Source organism: Mustela erminea, chromosome 3, assembly GCF_009829155.1.
Source record: "Mustela erminea isolate mMusErm1 chromosome 3, mMusErm1.Pri, whole genome shotgun sequence".
Classification (NCBI taxonomy): domain Eukaryota; kingdom Metazoa; phylum Chordata; class Mammalia; order Carnivora; family Mustelidae; genus Mustela; species Mustela erminea.
Window position 1 is genome coordinate 67,167,659 of NC_045616.1, and position 6,363 is coordinate 67,174,021.

The window sequence follows — 6,363 nt, forward strand, 5'->3', positions numbered from 1 at the left end:
TTTGTACAGGAAAGGAAACAGTCAACAAACCAAAAGGCAACAGACAGAATAGAAGATATTTGCAAATGACATACCAGATGAAGGGTCAGTATCCAAAATATAAAAAACTCATCAAACTCAACACCCAAAAAAAGAAATAATCCAATCAAGACATGGGCAGAAGAAATGAACAGACATTGCTACAGAGAAGACATCCAGATGGCCAACAGACACATGAAAAAGTGCTCAACATCAGTTGGCATCAGGGAAATACAAATCAAATCCACAGTGAGATACCACCTCACACCAGTCAGAATGGCTAAAATTAACCAGTCAGAAAACAACAGGCATTGGTGATGCGGAGAAAGCAGAACGCTCCTATACTATTGGTGGGAATGCTAACTGGTGCAGCCACTCTGGAAAACAGCATGGAAGTTCCTCAAAAAGTTGAAAACAGAGCTACCCTATGACCCAGCAATCACACTACTGGGTATGTACCCTAAAGACACAAATGTAGTGATCCAAGGGGACACATGAACCTGAATGTTTATAGCAGCAATGTCCGCAATAGCCAAACTATGGAAAGAACCTAGATGTCCATCAACAGATGCATAAAAATGACGTGGTATGGGGGTACCTGGGTGGCTCAGTGGGTTAAGCCTCTGCCTTCAGCTTAGGTCATCATCTCAGGGTCCTGGGTTTGAGTCCCACATCAGACTGTGCTCAGTGGGGAGCCTGCTTCCCCCTCTCTCTCTGCCTGCTTCTCTGCCTACTTGTGATCCCTCTCTAATTCAAATAAATAAATAAAATCTTTTTAAAAAAAAGATGCGGTAGGTACACACACACACACACACACACACACACACACACAAATGGAATATTATGCAGCCATCAAAAAAATAAAATCTTGCCTTTGCAACGATGTGGACAGAACTAGAGGGTATTATGCTACATTAAATAATTCAATCAGAGAAAGAAAATTATCATATGATTTCACTAATACAGGAATTTGAGAAACAAGACAAGAGGATCATAGGGGAAGAAAGAAAAAAAAGAAACAAGATGAAACCTGAAAGGGAGACAAACCATAAGAGACTCTTAATGTCAGGAAACAAACTGAAGGTTGCTGTGGGGTGAGGGGAAGGACGGGGGCAGTGTCTGGGGGATGGACACTGGGGAGGGTATGTGCTATGGTGAGTGCTGTGAAGTATGTAAGACTGATGAATCACAGACCTGTATCCCTGCAACAAGTAGCACATTGTATGTTAATAAAATAAAATAATAAAAAACAAGAAGCTTCCATCCTCATGGAGTTGCTCTGTCATCTCCCATTACGGATGTGTTCTCTCACCTGGAAGCTTCCTGAACATTAAAGTGCGGGGATATTCATGGAGGCGTCCTCAGGTAGGCTTGGTTAATCATTAACTTCATTTCTATCCCCCCTCCTCTGTCTGGAGAATGAAAGGTGGGGCTGAAAATTCCAACCTTCTAGTCCTGGCTTGACCTTTCTAGTAAGCAGCCTCCATCCAGGAGCCCATCCAAGAGCACCCAGGATGCACCCACCTCATTAGAACAAAAGGTGCACTTAGAGCTCTTATCACTTAGGGATTCACAGGGTTATTTACCACTGATCCTTTTAAAACTATTTAATCCAGGGGCGCCTGGGTGGCTCAGTGGGTTAAGCCTCTGCCTCTGGCTTGGGTCATGATCCCAGGGTCCTGGGATAGTGTCCTGCTTTGGGCTCTCTGCTCAGCAGGGAGCCTGCTTTCCCGCCTCTCTCTCTGCCTGCCTCTCTGCCTCCTTGCGATCTCTGTCTGTCAAATAAATAAATAAAATCTTAAAACAAAACAAAACTATTTACTCCAGAAATTTTGAGTGTTTTACCAGACTTGTCAGCCAAAGACCCAACTCTGTCAATTTCCCCTATGCTCACTTATGCTAAGAAAAACTGAAGCACTCCAGGAGAGTGTTTTTTTTTTTTTTTAATGGATTATGACCCTGTAAAATGAGGAGAATGAAAATGAAAAAAAAAAAAAAGATGAAGACAAAGCAAAGGAACAAATAAGCAAAGCCTTTGGAATATGCTGGAGTCTTTATTCCTGATGTAAGCAGTAACTCACTCTTGACCCAGGATCTACAAAATGTTCTCCCTGAAGAAAATTAAAATTCAAGTTAGCAACTGTATGACTTGGAGTATGCACTGATCTATGAATAATAGTTGCTAGACCTTCCCCCACCCCAACAAAGAGCTGGACTGGATTGAGGGGCATGGGTTTTTGGATGGTCATTCCTTTAATTTTCATTTCTATTAATGGAGTGTTTTTTAAGATTTTATTTATTTGACAGACAGAGATCACAAGTAGGCAGAGAGGCAGGCAGAGAGAGAAGGAGAAAAAGGCTCCCTGCTGAGCAGAGAACCCCATTCAGGGCTTGATCCCATGACCCTGAGATCATGACCTGAGCTGAAGGCAGAGGCTTAACCCACTGAGCCACCCAGGAGCCCCATAGTGGAATTTTAATGCAGTGCAGCCCCCCAACCCCCCCACCCCCGCTCCAAAAGAACACCTATGAATGTGTATTTGAGTCAACAAGGAGCCTTCTTAGGGCTCCAGAGATCCAGTTCAAACTCAGGATTATATTTACATTTCAGATATACTTCGGTTAATGAGGACATTTAAGCTACAGGGAGGAACATGGATTCAGAAGGGTGGATAGGTGTTAAGCAACCTCCCCTTCTGGTAATAACGCCAGCTTCCTTTCTGAGCAAACACTCCTCCCCCACTTCCCAGTCTTATTCTTTTCAGGGTTCTCATCTTCTGAGTCCTCTTAGCCCATCAGTCCTCTTTTTGCTTCAGCCAATTTGGGATGGGCTGTCACCTGCCACAGTAAGGATTCACAGTGAATCCTTACTAACAGAGCATAAAGTAAGCGACCAGCAGGCAGCGGCTCTGAGGCCGGCTGGAGGGACGGTACCTGATCTGAATAGCTCATGCTGCCCTTCAGGTTGGGGCACCAAGGCAGGCTGGGGGAAGTGGCCTCAAAGAGGGGGACACTGGCTCCAGTTCAACAAGACAGTGTCGATGTGGGAAACAAAAGCAAAAGAAATGCAGCTTAAATTAAAATCTTGTTAAAGCTTGCAGCCCACGGAGAGATACCAGAAACCTGCAGAGTATGACCTTCCTCAAGGAACTCCTGGCTGCCTTAGTCCCTTAAAGTTTAAAAGTACCTTATCTTGGCAGCAGCGGGCCCCTGGAGGTCCTGAAAGCCTTGCCTCCAGATTCCTTGCAGACTTGCGGTAACCCTAACCTCTACTAATGAAGACAGATACCATCAGTCACTCCTCACAATCCACCTTAGCTCTTTCTGCCCACAGGTCCTGTCCCGTGAGTAGGGAAGCCGTGAAGGTATGTGGTTTTGGAATACAGGGGAGGTTCGGCAGGGTGGGATCCGGAGCCGACCACCAAGAAAGAATTCTTGAGACATGTCTGGTGCAAAACGGTGGTTTACTGAAGCACGGGGACAGGCCCCGTGGGCAGAAAGAGCGACTGCCCCAGAGTCTTGAGGAATGGTTGATTATATACTCAGGGAGTTGGGGCAAGTAAGGAAAAGGGAGGTTTGGGGCGCCTGGCTGGCTCAATCAGTTTAGCGTCTAGCTTCAGCTCAGGTCACTCTCCTTACGCCTACAGCGCCCCCTGCTTGTGTGCTTGCTCTCTCTAATAAATAAATACAATCTTAAAAAAAAAAAAAAACCTTTTATATGCTAAAGTGGACCTCCAAGATATGCCAGAGAGAACAACAAGATAATCAGAGGCCTTGCAGGTTTCAAGGCTGTTTTCCCCTCTAGCAAGGGATTAACATTAAGGTAGCTGGGAGATTCCTAGAAGAATGTCACACCTGTCCCACCCAGGAGTAGGGCGTGGAGGGGAGGTTGCAGCACGCCGGCTTCTGCTTTGTTTTTAGCTAGCCTTCCACTCCCTCATCAAAAGTCTAGCCAAGGGGTGCCTGGGTGGCTCAGTGGGTTAAACCCTCTGTCTTGGGCTCAGGTCATGATTCCAGGGTTCTGGGATCAAGCCCCGCATCACATCGGGCTCTCTGCTCAACAGGGGCCTGCTCCCTCCTCTCTCTGCCTGCCTCTCTGCCTACTTGTGATCTCTGTCTGTCAAATAAATAAATAAAATCTTAAAAAAAGGTCTAGCCAAGAGAGACAGGAGGCCCTCTGACTCCCCCAACCAGACTCACGCAGGAGACTACGTGACCAGGCTCATACAACTCCTAGCAGCGGAGAAACACTCAGGCTTACAAAACCAGAGATAAGGGAACATAAGGAGACTAATGGTCATTTTTGGAATGTAGGTGAGGTTCGGTGGGGTGAGGTCCAGAGCTGACAGCCAGAAAACGTTCTTGAGACGCCTTTGGTGCAAAAGGTGGTTTTAGGGGCGTTTGGGTGGTTCAGTAGGTTGGGTGGCTAGCCTTTGGCTGGGGCCATAGTCCCAGAGTCCTGGGGTCGAGCCCAGGACTTCTCCCTCTGCCCCTCCCCCTGCTTGTGTTCTCTCTCCCCATCTCAAATAAATAAATAAAATCTCTTTTTACAAAGCGCAGGTGGTTTATTAAAGCACAGGGACAAGGCCACAGGTCCTGAGGGGTTGTGAAGGGCTGACTGAAGATATATTCCGGAGTTGGGGAAAGTTAAGGAAAAGAGATGTTTTCAGAAGAACTTTCCTATGCTAAAGAGGACTACCGGATAGTGGAAGCCTTACCATTGTCAAGCTCCGGTTGTTTTTCCCTCTAGTAAACCATTAACATTCAGATAGTTGGGAGTTTCTTTCTGGAGGTTAGGTTATGGACAAAAATGCTTTTTTTCTTGTAAATTACTGACATTTTGTAAACTGAGGGAGACTGGCTCTGGCTGCACTGTAATCCCTGTTAGTTAACCATTTGTTTTCCCTTCCCTTAGCTTTAGGGCAGCCAGGGGAGCCTGAGGAATGCCCCACAGACCCCACCTGGGAGCTGGGGGTAGGGGTGGGCTGCAAGATGTCAGCCTACGCTTGCCCTCAGCCCACCTTCTGCTACCTCATCGAGACTGCCTCGTTACATCTTTTTTTGTTGTTGTTGTTAAACTATATCACAAGTAGGCAGAGAGACAGGCACAGAGAGAGAGAGAGGAGGAAGCAGGCTCCCTGCTGAGCAGAAAGTCCAATTCGGGGCTCCATCTGAGGACCCTGGGATCATGACCTGAGCTGAAGGCAGAGGCTTTAACCCACTGAGCCACCCAAGTGCCCCCTCGTTACATCTTAAATGTTGGAGATGAGCTATCCCTATGACAGTTTCAGCTGGACCACTAAAAATTACCAAACTCCAAAGGAAAAGCAAACATGGTTCTATCAGTGGTAGAGAAGTCAGAAGATTTAGGTTCCTGGTCACTTTTCAGTAAAAGGCTGCCTGCAAAAGCCCTCAGGGGTAACCCATCCGCAACCCTTCTCCATCCCTGTAGAGAGCTTTTTCTTTCCTTTCTGGTCTCACCTTCACTTAATAAACTTTCACTTCACTTCAACCTTTGCGACTGAGTTTCCTTACTTCGTACAGCTCACTGACTAGTCCTTGAAACAGGCAGAGTGAGATTCTTCTGGTGACTTAACAGCATCGATGCTGACATTTTGCTAAGGGCAAAGGCAATCCCAGCCCAAACCGCACCCCCACCAGCCTCCAGGATCCTGTAAGCCTAATTTATCATGTAACAATTCCTTTAGATATTTCCTTTATCTCTAAACCCCCCAAGATACCTTTTGGCAATCACCACCCCAAGCATATGACCCAATGATATACATCTGAATGGTCTCATGACTGAATTTCTACTCAACAGTAATAAATAGGTAGCCCCCTCAGGATCCTGGAAACCTTGTTTCCAAAACATGTGAGAGGCTTACACTATCCCTAACCCCCTCCCAACTTGAAGATATATAATCACCACCCTCACAACTCCATTGAAGCTCGCTCTGCCCACGGGTCCTGTCCCTGTGCTTTAATAAAAACACCTTTCTGCACCAAAGACATCTCAAGAGTTATTTCTTACTCCTCAGCTCTGAACACCAATATCTTTCCTACATTGGTTATATATAAGCCACTGGGAGTAAGGTAAATTATATTTAAAAGTTCTACACAGGGGCACCTGGGTGGCTCAGTGGGTTAAAGCCTCTGCCTTCAGCTCAGGTCATGATCTCAGGGTCCTGGGATGGAGCTCCACGTCGGGCTTCCCTGCTCATCAGGAAGCCTGTTTCTTCCTCTCCCACTCCCTCTGCTAGTGTTCCCTCTCTTGCTGTGTCTCTGTCAAAATCTTTTTTAAAAAAATGGAAATTAATAAATTTTGAAATTTTGAGAGGATATTGA